The 16,212-nt window shown below is 44.7% G+C and overlaps 1 protein-coding gene across 2 annotated transcripts in view; it reads left to right on the top strand.

Moving 5' to 3' along the window:
* The first annotated feature begins 4,587 nt into the window (after nt 1-4,587).
* ENOX1 (ecto-NOX disulfide-thiol exchanger 1) overlaps nt 4,588-16,212 on the top strand; it is a 625,875-nt gene continuing 614,250 nt past the window's right edge. For both annotated transcript variants that reach the window (XM_082435381.1, XM_082435376.1), the window contains exon 1: nt 4,588-5,811. The gene's annotated coding sequence lies outside the window, so the exon portion shown is untranslated. The remainder of the gene's footprint in view (nt 5,812-16,212) is intronic.

Raw genomic sequence — 16,212 nt, 5'->3', positions numbered from 1 at the left:
CCATCCTGAAAAGGAAGAGTATGAAAGGAAAAAAAACCCCAAAACCACTTTTGAATCTTTTTGTGAAAGAGTTTAACTGTTTTTGCTAAAATGCTAGTATGTATTTAAATGGCTGATACGTTGACTTGAATGACATTTTAAAACAATAAACTGATGCAAAGAAAATGTCTGGAAAGGTATACACAAAAGTAGGAATGTTGGTTGGTCCCTGAGAGGTGATGTTACAGCATTTTTTTTCTTCTTTATACATTTCTGTATTGTTTGTTTTCCCCCAATAAGTACACACACTGCTTTCACAATTAAGGAGGAATAAACAGTGAATTATTTTTGTTTAAAAAAAATAAATTTTACAGTTGGTCTTAATCTGTAAAATAAATGTTCCTATAGCTAAGTTAGCAGCTCAAAACACCATTGGGGAAGCAGGATCTGTGTGACAGGAAAAACAGAGACTAATTAAAAACAAATGAACACAAAAGCTTGGGTTTTGCGACAGCAGCAGAATTTACAGAATTACAACACCTCTAGAATTATGGAACCCACAATTTCCTGCGTGTGTCTGTTTCTGCCAACTTCTGGTTGTCTGTGGCTTTCTTAAAATATCCTTGAAAGGGACTCCAAGAAATCATCAAATCAGTTCAATGTTCTTTAAGTTATAGTCTAACAAAGGCTCCAGCGTTTCTACAGGAGCTTCCCATTCGTGTACGTGTTCCAATTTTCTGCCACACACTTGATTTAAATCCAAGATTGCGCAGACTTACTTAGCTCCTACAACATTTGAAACCCTTTCTCACATTGTAATTTTCTTAACCAATGAGGTAGTTATTATTGTCCACATTACACAGGAGGGTCAACTGAAGCTCAGAAAGTGACTTGCCAAAGGTCTCATAGCAACTTGTTTGCCAGGCTGGGATTGAACTCAGATCTTACAACTTGATGTCCAGTGCCATTTTTATATCACACTAAGACTGCCTCTGGAGAAGTGAAAAGATGTGACTGGTAGTCCTGGTATCCCCACATGAAGCCTCTGGGGCCCTTGGAGAGGCAGGCTATGTAAGTGGTCAATACATGGATGGTTGAGCTTTCCACAGCTCTAATTATGTGACTGGCTTTATGTTCGTGCCACCCTTAAGTGGGAGAGGAGTTCATGGTAACACTTCCTTTAACTGAAAACCTCTTGTTTCCTTGGATTATTGCTTTTCCTCTTTATAAGTTTGTCATGAATTGAGTGAAGGAGCTGTAGTTTCAAAAGTTCTATTAACCAAAAATAAATAATGTTAATAAGTGAAAAGAACAGAGGGCAAAAATTAAGAAATTTTAAGGAGAGTCATAATAAAATATTACACTAAAATTATCCAAGAATAGACGGAAGGGTCTTTGTAGATACAGAAATTTCAAAATACATGGGTGGTCCTACTAATTTGTGGATCAGTTGAAATATAAACTATATAAAATTGATTAGCATATTCTAATCAACTCCACTCTGCCCAGGGATCTCCAGGGATACTTAATCCACAGCTGCCATTGCCAATATGGCTGATTTCTTTCTTGTCAGTAATTTTCTTCTTATCCCCAGTCTAAAATTCAGAATTTAGCAACAGACTAGCTTTTTACCTTATACATCATGTGGTAATTTAAGTTATTACTACTAGGGAATATGAATATGAAAATATGCATATATACCTTGGCCACTAATCAATTTTCAATGGAATGGTTTATTTACTTAACAAATGGCTCATTAAGTCACATTGGTAATTCAAGTTGAAGTTTTTTGTACCTGGTCAAGTGATAAATTATGCTTATGTTCACTTTTTTGTTCCCAAGAATAATGATAGCTAGATTGTAGGCTCCTTAAAGGCAGAGATTGCATTTTATACTTTATTTGTAACAATCATGGCATTAGGGATAGTACTGATTATGAAGTAGGTACTCAATAAATACTTGTGGGGTTTACTGATTTGCTTATGCATCTTCTTGGTATTGACAACCAAATAACTTATTGGATTAAAAACAGAAGTAAGGATAGTAGTATATCTACCAATTCATTTCCCTTTAGCCATACATATCAATGTGCAAAGGATCTATGTTAGACAGGGGTTCTTAACCTGAGCTTCAGAGGGTGTTCCCTTAAGTTCCTGAAATTTTATTCAAATTTTTTTTGTGTTCATATGCTCACTTTCCAGAGGAGAGGATCTAGAGCTTTCTTCAGCTTCCAGGAAATCCATTATTCCATAAACTATTAAGAACCTGTGGTCTTTAATATTTTCGCCTGTCTCCGGAATGTCAGCACTGATAACTCTGGAAGCCCACCTACATTTGCTTGGAATACACTCTAACCTTTTTCCTGTGATTTTTGACTTCCCTAAATATGCCTGATCTCCAGTTAGAATTAAATTGCCCTAAGTAATATCTGGAATAAAACAATGTGTAAGAGCATGAAGAGAAACAGGATAACTTGAAACTTCTTCTTGTCCCCATGCTACACTCTGTACTGAGCTGGCATTTGGGTCCAGGTGCAAGTCAAGGTGTTTTTTTATCATTTAAAACTCTAATGCACTAAGTGATCTGTGACCTAATTATGGGGGAAATTACCTGTATCCTTATGCGTGCTCACAACCACTAAACTCAACAGCAGCATTTCAGCTAACGGTCCCTGCCTTCTCACTTGAGAGAATTTGGAGCAATCTGCTCCCAGCATGAGGAGTTGATTTTGGAATTCAGGGTACATCTCACAGCCTAAATTTACCAGTCTTCAGAGGCAGAAAGCTTTTGTTATAACTTTAGATGGGCAGATTAGTTAATTGTAGTCAAATCAGTTTAAAGGGTTTCTCTACACACCCCACCCTTTCCCAATCCAGTATTTTTAAGGAAGTTAATGTTTGACTAGTTCATTGCACTGCTGCAAATTGAAAAAAGCAGTTACGTTAAGGAGCATTCCCTTTTTAGGAAGAAAAATCGAACCTTTATAATTATGCTATTAATTCTCAGTTCAACTGATAATAACATGAAAATGAATTTCTCGGTAGAACATTTTATTATTATTTAGTGTTTAGCTAGCATGAAGAGCTATGGTTTATGGCATTTTAATCCTAGCTAGTCCTCTAAACTTTTAAGCGGGTCAGAAACACTTTATCTCTTATGTTGTTAGTCTTTCTTTCTATGGTTTATCTTTTAAATTAACATACATTAAGATTGCTCCAAGCCTACATTCTTATTTTTAAATGTTGGCTTCCTGTAAATGTATTTGTTTTTACAAACACAAGTCTAATCCCTTTGGTGCTCATCAGAGAAGTTATGGCTTTGTTCCATTCTTCCATCCCACCAAGTAGGCAAGCACTTGGGAAGCTGTTGAATGAAACCATAAAGGCAACTTTTTAAGCAAAACAAAATTATTTAAAATTATTTTGGAAGACTCTGACTCATAGCCATTTTAAAGGTTGGCTGTCAAGAGTCCATTTTGGGTGTCAGAGTTTTTCTGCTCCTCCTGCAAGTTCTAGAGCTTCCTTTCAAGTAAAAATTTAAAATACCTAAGCTTTCAACCTAACAAAAAAGCACAAGAATTCCATATCACAACAAGTGGCTTCTAAGAAGATTGTAAATTGAGTGACAGAAGAGGAATCATTTAAAGGGACTCCCACTAGAGAACAGACAGCAGCACCCAACTAAATCCATTTTAATTTTCACTTAATTTCAGTTCTATTTCAAAGCTGTGATATCATGAGTGGAGAGAGAAGCAGCTCACAGAAGAGCCTGAATTCAAAGGAACTGAAATTTAGCATGGAATGTAAAATCGAGGACTTTTGCTTCTAAGAGAATGACTGTAGAAATACCAAGGTTGAAGGATGTGGGCTTGGTGCTACAGCAGAATTAGTAGTCTGGGGTGACCTGCATGTATTGGCAAGTAGCCATTAAGTAATGCTCTTTACAAGAGAAAATCTTGTACCCGACAAGCTATCAGAAACGTGCATTTCTCTTAAACCTCTTTTCCTGTCCTTCTGCTCTAGAAGAGACATTATAAACTGCTAATGAAATGTGACTTTCATGTTGAGAGACTGGATTCCCCCAGGACCGAAATGAAGCACGCTTTAGCCTTCTCACACCCAGGTGCCCCATCGGGTTCCCTGAAGAGTGATCTCTGCCAGCACCTTGGTGAGACTGCACAATGGGTCAGTACTCTCTGCTGTCATTCTTTGCACTGGGGCTCTGGCCGCCAGAGGGGAAAATAGTCACACACAGGGAAATGGTATAAGTTAAAATCAAGCAAGTCTGGTGGGGTGGTAATGACTTTCCCAGCATCCAAGTCTTCGCCTTCAGGACATGTGAAGCTAGAAGACAATGTCATTCATTCAGCATTTATAGAGAACACACAAAGTACACGGTACTGGGCTCAGTACTGGAGGGCATGAAAAAGTGTACGAAACACAAACCCTGCCCCCGCCCCTGCCCGAGAATTCTTGCCAGGAAGGGTATTTCAAGTATCAACCAGACCTTATGACCCTTTAAGAAATTCCTGAGGGAATAAAAGTGCATTCAGAATTTAAAACAAGCATGGAAAAGAATACCGCTAGGACAAGAAGTCTTTTAGGAGAAAGGGCATGTAAATGTGCCTGAAAATTTTATTTCTACGGTATACAATGTAGCTCGGATGAATGAGAGAGTAGAGGTTTAAAGTGCCAAGAGCGGCGCCAGGCTGGCCGGTTCTTGGAGAAGCCGGACTTCAAAGAAGCCGGATGCCTGCACAGTTAGCTGAATCCGAACAAAGAGGAAGCCGGCACTTTTACCTGGGAAGTGGATAACTTCGAGGAAAAGTGGCCTCCGAGAAGAAAAAAAGGCAACATTCCGCCTGGAGTGGAAGCCCTCACTACCCTCGACTGTGCTTGCTGACCGCACCCTTGACCGACCTCACCCTCGCTCCCCCGCCCGGCTTCCTCTACCCAGTCTAGGCGGCAGGCCGCGCTCGGCCGGGTTCCACCGCCCACTCCACGCCCGCAGCTCTTGCACGCGCCGGCTCCAGCCGGTAATCGGCCACGTGCGCCGGGTTCCCCGCTCGGCCCCTCAGCGGGCCGAGCGCCTCCAAGGTTGCGGTGGCCACGGTGGGGGCTCGATCCCCGTTCCCGCGCGCCCAGGCGAGAAGTCCGGACAGCAGCGGTGGCGGGAGCGAGCGGCCCGGCCCCTCCCTTAGAGGGAGCAGCGCGACAGTGAGCTGCGGGCGCCGCCTCTGCTGCATCGGTGGCTGCGCGTTCCGCTCGGCCCAGCCCAGCTCGGATCTGGAGCCCGCGCGCGCCGCGCTGCCTTCCCCTCCTCCTCTGCCACCGCCCCGCGGGCAGCTCCCCCGGGCCACACGCACGTTCGATCCTCCTTTCCCTGGTTTACGGATTTCCGAGGGCGAAGAATTTCGCCTCGGTCCCTGCGAGTGTCTCTCAGCCTCTCTCCCTCTCCCCTCGCGACTCCCCCTTCCCGTGGGCGCGCGCGCGCACGCTCACACACACACACACACACACACACTCGCCGGCGCGCGTGCGCACGGCCGCGCGCCCTGAGCCGCGGAGTCTCCAGCGCCGCTCAGCAGATCCCACTCTCTCCGGCGCCGCTACTCACACAGGCTTCCAGCCGCCACTGGGCGTCCTCTGTCTGCGGTAGCGCAGCCGAGGCGGCGGTGGGAAAGGTAGCTGCAGCCCGGCGCGGTCTCAGAGCTCCGTGCCCTGGACCGAGTCCGGGGAGAAGCGGAGAAGGAGGACGCAGAGGCGAGGAGGAGCCGCGCCGCGCCCGGGTCCGCGCGGCTGGCTGCCTCCGCTACCGGTACCGCGGCCCCAGGTAAGCTGCTCCGGGGCCCGCAGCATCCCCGGGGCGTCTGGGCTCGGAGCGGGGGTTCCGCGGTCCCGCCGCCGCCGCCTCCGCCGCGGCACCAGGACGGAGGCTCGGAGGGGAGTGGGCTCGGGGGGAGGGGAATGGAGCTAGAGGTGAGGCCGGTAGGGAGGGGGACAGGGGAGCGTGGGGGCTTCACCGCAGCCCCCCGCGCCCTTCCCCTCCCTACCTCAGCTCCAGCCGGGTGACTTTTACGAGCCTGGGGGCGCCTGGCGCCCCAGACAGCTATTCTCAGCTCTCCCCCGCGCCGCCAGCCAGTGTTGGCTGCGGGCTCCGCGCCCGCCGCGCGCCTCCCACCTCCTGTGCACCTTGGACAGCGCACCCCGCTGCCCGCCGCCCCCTGAACCGCACCCGGGTCCGCGTCCTGCTCGCGCAGCCCTCCCGCTGCTTTCTTCTTTCCCGGTTGTCACCCTCCCGCCCTGCATCCCTTCTCCTCCCAGCCCTGGCGGACTCCTCTGGGTGCGGGCCGGAAACTTTCCTCCCCGCCTTGTCTGAACTAGGTACTATTGTTGTTATTTGTGACTGTCCCCTTACTCGGGGAATTCAGACACAGTGGACCGGTCTTCCTCGGCGGGAGGCCCGGTCCAGCCCGAGGCAAAAGAGGCATTGGGCAGCAGGACTCGGCGGCTGCCAGGGTGCAGAGCCTACGCCTCGGTAGCCGGACGCCTGCCGCCTCCCCTCTTCACCGGACTCCACACGTGCGCGCCTCCCACGGACGCCGCCCCTCCCCGACCACCCCACGTCCTCCCCCTGCACTGCCACGGCCACCCCATAGGTTGGACACCTGGGGCTTGCGGGTTCTGATTGGCTGAAGGCGTAACCCCGCCTCCTTTCCGGGGAGGGGGGGTGGTTTGGAGTGTTGTGGTTGTCATCTCGCGGCGCGCACATGGGGGAGGTGGGGTCGACAGGTGGGGAAGCCGGGCCCGGTTGGATCCTCGCGTCCCATTGTGTATAGCTACACTCTCATCCGCCTTCCTCCAAATGCGCTCCTGCTTTTCTCCTTTTCTGTTTTTTTCTCAACATTTTGCTGCTGTGATATTAAAAGAAAAAACTGGCTTGTAACCTTCTTTTTATTAGTATTGTATTTGCTCTGTGGTGGAGATTTTTAAAGCAGATCTAGAAGAATGAGGGAAACAAGTGCTTATGGCGAGGTTCGTGGCAAACTGGGCTGCAGATTTGAGTCTGGTAGTTTGGAGAAAGTAATGGGTGCCTAAGGGTTATGAAGAGGGTGGAGAAAGTGAGAAGGAAATTGTTTCTTGGTGAGGGCCAGACGCAGGTGAGCAACCTTGAGAAGCTGAGGGAGGAGGAAGTGGGTCATGTGTAGGGTGAGACGTGAAGGAGAAACCCGGATGGGCGCTCCCGGGAGCGTTTTGCTGAAGATGGCTCTGTCTGGAAAAGTAATTTTGACTAGTATTCAGTTCATTATTTAACACACTTTGTTTCTGTTTTGCTAACGTTGCCCTTTTGATAGATTTTATAGTAATAATGTCAATCCACGTAATGGGTTTTGCTTATTCCAGTTTCTTGCAATATATCGATTTGCAAGTGGTAATGAATTTCAAAAAGTGAATTTCAAAGGCTCCTTTAGAGGGATGCACTAAATAGTTAAAGTGCTTTGGTATATTGTGAAGGGAGACGGATGAGCATTGCATAAAATCCAAAGACTGTTCTGGCATTATTTAGGGTCTTTGCAGAAATATATGTGTGCGTGACACTGATTTCTCTTCATTTCAAAGCATGATTGCCTCTGGCACTTTCCAGCTTTAATTCCTTCAGGCTGTTTTGATGTTGTGTCTGTACATCTAAGAATATTGTAATTCTTATCTTTAGAAACCTTGTCAGTGGAAAACAAACAGCAACTGATGCAAGCTAATGTTGACAACTTTATAGTGAGTACACTGTGCATTATTTTATTTGTAAGCTAGTGAAATATGCAAGAGTAACATAGCATGACTGTTATTCCCTAGGAACCAATATCAAAACAAAGTGGGGAATCACATGAGGCTATTCCAGGGAGCACAATTCAATTATTTAAAAAGTGAATATATGTTAAGATTCTTGGGTGTAAAGAAAAGCAGAATATTCCCATTTGAATTATTATCTTTGTACACAGTGGTAGCAGATGATTTGAAGTAAAACAACATATTAAATATGTTTGATGATTCCAAAGTAGATAGTAAAGGCTTTCCATTTATAATTTTTATATAGGTAGAATTACTTTTCTGACTGAAGAACTTTGTATTCAAGGGACAGAATTTGATACATCTGGCAAAATTGTAAATTATTGCTATTGTTGAGAAAATAATTCTTACTGTGTTTTCATATCTCCAGGTCATGCTTTGATTTGCCCTCAGGGATTTAGATTCTAGTTTTTGGCCTATCAAATTGAGATGGGTTGGAGGTAGGTAGAACAAAAATGTATATGTCACGCACACACACACACACGCAAAATATATGTATGTATATCAGCACACAGCTATATATTTATACACATAATTTGGGGGTACATTCAGTGTGTTTAGTTGTATATATGTTATTGTCATCCTTAGAATTTTTTCTCATTTCTTCTTGTGCAAACGGTGGCCCTGTTTTAAACTATGGAAAGCATTATCACCAGTAAAATTGGCCAATAGATCATGGAAACAGACAATAGTATTTTGTTGCTTGGCAACCACCTACTGTGAATGAAAAACAAAGCAGTGACAGCTGCTTCCACATCCTTACACTCATAACTGTAGCTCAAGCATCACAACCCTCCAAATGAGACAGATCTACTAACAACTTTCATTTGAGGAAGGTGAAGCTGTTTCCTTTTGCAGATGTTTTTAAAATGTACATTTAAAATTTTTATTATAATAAGAATTATATTGTTATTGTGGGATGAAATGAAGCATCTAATTTCAATTGCCCTCCTAAGCCTAGTATAAACTGAAAAATGCAAGACTGGGAGGATTCTTTAGACCCTTCTCATTCTTCCCTTCATAGTCATTAAGCACCGTAAGCACATTTTCTGCTGCCGTCAGATGCTCTTAGGATTTTACAAAAACTTGAGTTCTCTGTGATACCTAAATAGGTGACTGGATTTTACTGCCAGGAGGGAGTTAGGGACTGATGCTTTCGCCTAACCCTTTAGTTTTAAGGGACACTGAGGCACGGTTAGGTGTTGTGACTGGAGCCTGGTTACAGAGTCATCTCCAGGATGTCTTAGGTCACACTTGAAAAATTTTCTCCTGTTTCCTCCCTCAAATTATTCTTTCTTTGTTCTTTACACAGAATTTGTAACCAAGATTTTTATCCTAATAAAGATACTTAGAAAATACAGTAATATTTGGGAGTCAAAATTCAGTGTTGACACCAGGCTACATTATGGTTTTAGATGCATTGTGTATTCAGCCCTCAGTCGCGCAAAGTCCTGTGACTTTCCACATCTTTCCTCAAACTGGGGAAGCCCAGTCCCTTGCTTTGGTAATTGTTTACATCTTTGGACAACCTTTAATGATCTATTATTCTGTAAATGAATTTTATACGGGGATGAGATTGAGGATTGTGTTGGTCAGCTTGTACACCTGCAAGAGTTTAACCATTACAGCTAATTAATCACGTGTTGTGGTCTGTCTGCAACGTGAGAGACGTACTGTTGATCTAGTGATCTGGGCTCAAAAAAAAAAAAAAAGATACAAACGAACTTATTTACAAAACAGAAACAGACTCACAGCGAATTTATGGTTACCAGGGGTGAAGGGTGGCGGGGTGGATAGATTGGGAGTTTGGGATTGACATGTACACACTGCTATATTTAAAACAGATAACCAACAAGGACTTACTGTATAGCACAGGGAACGCTGCTCATTATTTTGTAATAACCTATTTAAATAGGAAAAGAATTTGAAAAAGAATAGATACATGTATATGTATAACTGAATCACTTTGCTGTACACCTGAAACTAACACATCGTTAATCACCTATGCTCCAATATAAAATAAGAATTAAAAAAAAATAGACTACATGGGACAGACTGTGTAGCTGCATAATCTTCATTTCAGTCTTTTATCAAAGCTGTCTTGCCAAATGTATTACCTGAAGCCTGCTTGTGGAGGACAAGTCATCTATCTGTGAGAGATGGCAATAGTGCAGATTGCTTCTGAGCTCTAAAATGATAATGAATGGAGTACTGGATGGCGAACTTGGATCACATGTGCATTATTAAGGCTTTTTTCTAAACTTAGGCAATGTATTGCATGTGTGATACATTTTGAGGCTCCTTATGCTATTTTAAAGAATCTGTATTCTGTTATTTATTATTTATGACAAAGGTAGTTAGTCATTTAACTTTAATACACCTTAACTGGAAGAAAAACTTGGATTGGACTGGTTGGAGAAACAATGTAGTGACAGTATTAAGTACCATTGCAGAGCCATTTTCACCAGAAAAGCATGCACTGTAGCAGATTTGTAGGGGGGAATAAATTGATTTACAGCATGTTTAACCTAGTTTTAGAAGTCTGCTATAACTTGTTCTAGCTAGAAGGATTTCCAAGCAGAATAATAATTTCGCAGATTTCAAGTGAACGTCACTGATTTTTAAAATCATTTTTCACAGTCTGGTTGTAGTTTGTTCAGGACAAGTGCTTGCTTTGGATCCTCTAGGATTAATCTGAATTTTAAGGTTATTATTATTTAAAAAAATTCAGAACCATTTCTCTTTGCGTGGCATGATGTTAAATATCCTGTAGTTCATATATTTAATTTATTCCACTGGAATCTTGAAATTTAAATAACTTCCCTCTCCTATCTTCATGTTCACAAGAATGTGTGTATGCATATGTGTTTGCATTCTTTTCCTTTTCATGGTTTTCATGCTAATGATAGAGCACCAAAGGGCCTGATTTGTATTTTTTTCATACAGTAAAGAGAAGTTTTAAACAAGAGATATTTGCGTTTTCCATTCCCTTATGTCAGCTTCTGCTATTATAACCTGTAAACTCTCACCCACACAAATAGGATGATTGCTAAACAAGCAAACAAATAAATATTTATCCAAGCAGCATCCCATTTGCTGCCCTCCAGGCTGGCCAAAAAAGCATATTTTCTCATTCTTAGACACACATGTACTTCCACACCCACCCACATACACATTGAGTTTTCCTGTAGTTTTTTTTTTTTTTTTTAAAGAGTGGACAGAAATAGTATTTGATTGGGAGACCTGTGTATGATAGATTTTAAGTAAAGATGATGTATTCAGATTCTCAGAAATGTAGCAGCAGAGGAAGAATTAAATTGAATTATTCCCTTTGGAAAAAGTTCAAGTTTATGCTGAGAACATAACCCATGACCCTTACAACAGTGCCCGGAACAGAGCCTGCCACGTGGTAGACACTCAGCGTGTATTTTGTGGAGTACGCACCTGCTGCCTCCTTTATGTGATGCTGCAAATATTTCAGTCTGTATCTGCATGAATAGCAAAAGTTGGGGAAATGGAGGAGAAATGACTGTACTTTTCTAATTGTTTCTGGCCCTGTATAAAAACATGTCAAAACAACTAACTTAGCCAGTGATATTTTGGAATATACTTCTTGTCGGTGTAGAAAGTTATACCAAGGGTATTGATTTTTCACAAATACAGCCATCCTAAGTACAGAAGAGCTCTTTAATAGCCCACAGCAACATAACAAAGGTAACGGCAGCTGGGCCGAAGGAATACTTTATTTAGCTGGAGCTGGAGGGTGAAATCTGTTCGCCCCAGTGTAATTATCCAGACTGGAGTGTGGCCAGGGCGCTGTGGTTAATAACCCAGACGGGGAGAAAAGCCGCCGATGAGGTCTTTAGTGACTCCGACTGTCCAGACCTCTGCTTTGGTTTGTAAGAGAGCATCTTGAGTAGCTTGAAAACCACAGAAGCTGTTGTGCATTTAAGGGATAGAGCCCAGAGTTACCATCGAGGTCCCAGGTACCAAATTTCTGGTGATTGGAAGAAGTCTTAATCCTGAGAGATCAGTGGCATTGAAATAAGACTTTCTTCTTCATCCTGCTCCATCTCTGTGAAGTATGTGAAGGGCGACTGTGTCTCTGGGGACAGCCCTGGCAGAATCACCAGGTAGGGTAAAGCCTGACAGGCTTCCAGTTCCCCGTAAAGGATCCTTCACCTTTCCACCACTACGTCCGTTGTTTGTCTCGCTTGTAGGGTTTAATTCACAGTTTTGTAGCAGCAAGTGTCTGTTAAGGTGTATGCTGATCAAAGGTTATAGAGCTTTTCTGGAGGGATTCCTGAGTGTCTTCTGTATATTAGGGGCTCCATAGATATTTGTTTCATTTTACTACTATTTTGAGAGATAGGGAAGATGGTTATGTCCACAGAACCTATGTAAGTAATACCATACTGTTTCCTTTTAGGATGATTTCTTTAACAAACATTTATTGAGCATTTACTATATGACTGGCATAGTATCTGGCTTTGGGGATCATAGAGATTATTAAGGCACAGTTCCTGCTTGTAGCAGAGAATATGCTGCCTGCAGGGAAGACTTGCAGGAAGTGCACAAATTCAGTGTGGTTTACAAGTGACTGTGCTGGGGGGCGGAGGGAGAGGAAGTTTGGAGAGCAGGGCAGGGGGCAGACCATGGAAGAACTAGTAAGACCCATCAAAGATTTTGAACTTTATGATCTGGGTCAGTGTTTCACAGTCTCCCCGTTCTTGCCACAGTACTGATTCCTGGGTCCCAACCCCGGCCCACCGAATCAGACTCTTCAGGGACACGCCAAGTCAAGTAGACACATTCATATGCCCGGATGCTCACCGCTCCCATGCACATCTGCAGAATTCTTCTGCAAGCACCTACTGTTCTCCACCTGAGGGCTTTCTCTCTCACAGGTGGGGCAGCTGTAGGGCAGCGAAGTTAGATGGCCCCAGGAGTGGACCTCATGCAATGACTGAAGAGAGCTGGGTGGCAGTACACTAGCATCTTGGCCCATCAGGTGCAGAGACTGATGTGTGTCCTACGCTGTGTCCCAGGATCCCCTAGTGAGACTGATGGCGTTGCCCATGGTGGCTGTCTGCTCGATAATCTGGGCTTTGTTGGCTGCCTTCCTTTCCTGTACTAGTCCTTCCTAGGATCCGCTCCCACACGAATAGCTTGCATTTAAATTCTTTCAGGGACTTCCCTGGCGGTCCAGTAGTTAAGACTCCACGCTTCCACTGCAGGGGGTGCGGGTTCCATCCCTGATCAGGGAAGTTCCGCATGCCACGCAGTACGGCCAAAAGAAAAAAAAAAAAAGGAAAAAAGTAAATAAATTCTGTCTCAAGGTCTGTTTCTGGAGAAACCCAACGGAAGATACTGAAGAATCTGCTTCATTTATTTTTCAAATAATGCCCCCACTGGTTTTCTTCATTAGGCAAATTTGGGCACTCCGGCCTCAGGTGATAGAGGGCTACTGAAGAATTAAGGTGAGGGCATCGTTACTCTTGATTTGCAGCTGAGAACGACCTTGCCGGCAGGCGTGTGGGGAATGGATTGATAGAGGAAGAGTTGGGGGCCTGGAGACCAGCTAGGAGGTGGCGGTGCCTAGACAAACAGAGAAGATAGTGGCTGGGAGGCTGGAGATGGGGAAAGGATGCAATAATGATTTGAGTGGAAAGCTGGCTGGAAAAGTCAGCAGGACCAAGAGGCTGGAGACGCGTGCTCACTTAGCTCATCCCAAGACGGAGACATCAGGCCTCCACCCGCGGCTCGGCCTGCTGTCCCTCCAGCTCGATACCCCCTAAAGGGCTGAGACGCCTCTGCCTTGCCTGTAATCGTGGTCAGGCTCTCTAGAGTTAAGTAGTGCAGTTCTGGGCATAAGTAAAAGAAGACAGAAAGATAAATTGAAGCATATAAATAATTTACCACCAGATCATTAAAGGAAGAAAGTTATATTTTACGGGCGGGTTTCGTGGAGTGGTAGAGGAGAGTTGGAGAGACATCTGTGGTGCGTGTCCATTTTGTGAAGAACAGTGATTCTTTCCCCTCCTACTCTTGGCTAAGAAGGGATTTTCATCCAGCATCAGTTTCTGGAAGACGTAGCATGCACTTCTATCTATTGTTTTCCCCGCTTCTCCCGTAGCCTATATTTTAGCTAAGTGAATGAGTGGTAGCCGGGAGTGGGCTGGCTCTTTCCTCTTGGTCTGTCAAAGTGCCAGGCTTTTTTTCTGCAGTTTCTCCTGCCGGTTCTTAGGCCACCAGCTCCCAAAGGAGATCAAAGGGTGTGGAGGCTGGGAGAAGGGAAGCATGCATCCAGAAAGAGAGCGGTTTTGAAATGAATTCTTAATCACAAAATGAGCAGGTTAAGGCTTGTTAGCTGATCTGAAATAAGATCAGGCAGTCTCCTAATTGTCCCGTGCATGAAGACTAAGGTCCTGGCTCCGTCTGCAGTCAGAAAGGCAAAGGCTGAATAATCAAACAAGAGCAACCTAACACCATCATATTTCTGCAAAAGTAGCATTGAGCCAATGACAGAGAGAAGACAGAATTCTGAGAAGTTGTAGAGGGGGCCAGCACAGAGTTTACTGGGCCTTGCTTCACCGGGAGATGAGAGTCCTGACGGTAGAAACACTGCGCTTGTGAGTGTACAGACCGGAGACACTATGGGTGAAACACAGTGGAAAGGAAGAGGCCTTATTAATTTAGAAGAGTAGGCACATATTTATGATATTTTTTAATTAAATTTTTTATTTGGAGATCATTACAGATTCATGTGCAGTTGTCAGAAATAACATGGTCAGAGCCTGTGTACCCTTTACCCATTTCCCCCCTGTGGTAACGTCGTGCAAACCTATAGGGCAGCGTCACAACCAGGACATGGATCGCTGCGGTCCGCCAGTCTTGGTCAGGTTTCCCCAGTTTCACCTGTACTCATTGGTGGGCGTGTGGGCCCAGGCGTGCATGCGTATATTTTCTCCTATTAAATACTTATATTTTAAAATTTTTTCAAAGAACCTTTTTTCCCCTAGGATTTTGGGAAAAAAATGCACTTTTTTAAGACTAGTCCTGGATTAATTGTAACTGAAGAAAGGGTATTACTATAGAATAGATCCCCCAACCCGTGCAACTCGGGGACTGTGCAGAATAGATCAGGGTCACCTGCACGCAGCAGGAAGGTCAATAGGCCAGTCCGGCAGGTATGGCTTCCACTTAATTTATTCCTGTGTGACCATTATATGGCAGTAAACAAACCTTTTAAAAGTGTATCTGTTGGGAAAGAGGCTTATTACAGCTCGCTGTGACTCCTGGTCCTCGCCCCAGGCTTCCTGGCCTTCCCGCCTTCCCCTCTTCCCCTCCGTGTGCCGGAGGCTCACCCCTGCAGGCTGTTCACCCAGGTTTCCGAGTCAGCTGGCTTGCTGTGTTCAGCCCGTGGAAGGCACGTGGGAGACAGCAGGGAGAAGGGCAAAGCCAGGGAGGGTATTTTTTTCTTTCCTCCAGCTTCGCGCGGCGTCCCGGGCAGAGGGAATCCCTCCCCGGTAGCGCCACTCATGCTTGACAAACCTTCTCTGGTTCTAGCTGCTCACGAGTGACCTTGGCCCGTGGACTCCAGCAGCACCCCCCTCCTTCCGTTGCCTGTTGTCAGCCTAGGCAAGGCGGCAGCTTCCTGCTGTTGCTCATCTCTGGATTATCTCACTGTCATGTGTAGGCTCTCTGCTCCCCCATCACCTGAGTAACCAATTCTCTCTCGTAAATTTCCTCTGTGAAACATACTTGAAGAGATTCCTATTTTCCTAGTTAGACAGTCCCCAGGTCCTGAAAGCGTGGGCATGGTGTAACTCTGATGACGTTTTCCTCTTTCTGACATTCTGGCTTCTTCCGCTGCAAAAGTCTGGCCAGCTCCAATCCTGGCAGAAAGTACCTGCGTTTGGAATGTCACCCCTCCCACCAGGAGCCTCCATCCTTTTACTGACTATTCATCCCCTCCTAGTCTCTGGTTTTCCAAGCACTAATTTCCCTTTGTCAAATTTATTCGGCATTTTGGCAACCTCTCCTAGTGTCCTTGTTAGTTTGTCCTTGAGCTCCTCTTTTACTAACCATCTCTACCTTATTTTCTGCCGGTGGTTCTTACTGACCTCATCTCCGTGTGTAATATCCTTATGCCCGTATTAACATGTGGGTCTCATGGCTCACTCCTGAATGTCCTCTGGTTTACGGGTTATACCTCTGCTACCTAAGGATTTGGTTTTGCTGGCACTTCACTTTCCTGCACAAGTACGCTTTCTTTTTTTTTTTAAATTTAATTTAATTTATTTATTTTTGGCTGCGTTGGGACTTCATTGCTGCACGTGGGCTCTCTCTAGTTGCGGCGAGCGGGGGCTACTCTTCATTGCCGTGC

Source organism: Balaenoptera physalus (assembly GCF_965194825.1).
Source record: "Balaenoptera physalus genome assembly, chromosome: 18".
In the NCBI taxonomy this organism is placed as follows: domain Eukaryota; kingdom Metazoa; phylum Chordata; class Mammalia; order Artiodactyla; family Balaenopteridae; genus Balaenoptera; species Balaenoptera physalus.
The sequence above is the reverse complement of the archived record's forward strand: the minus strand, read 5'-3'. Positions and strand labels throughout refer to the sequence as shown.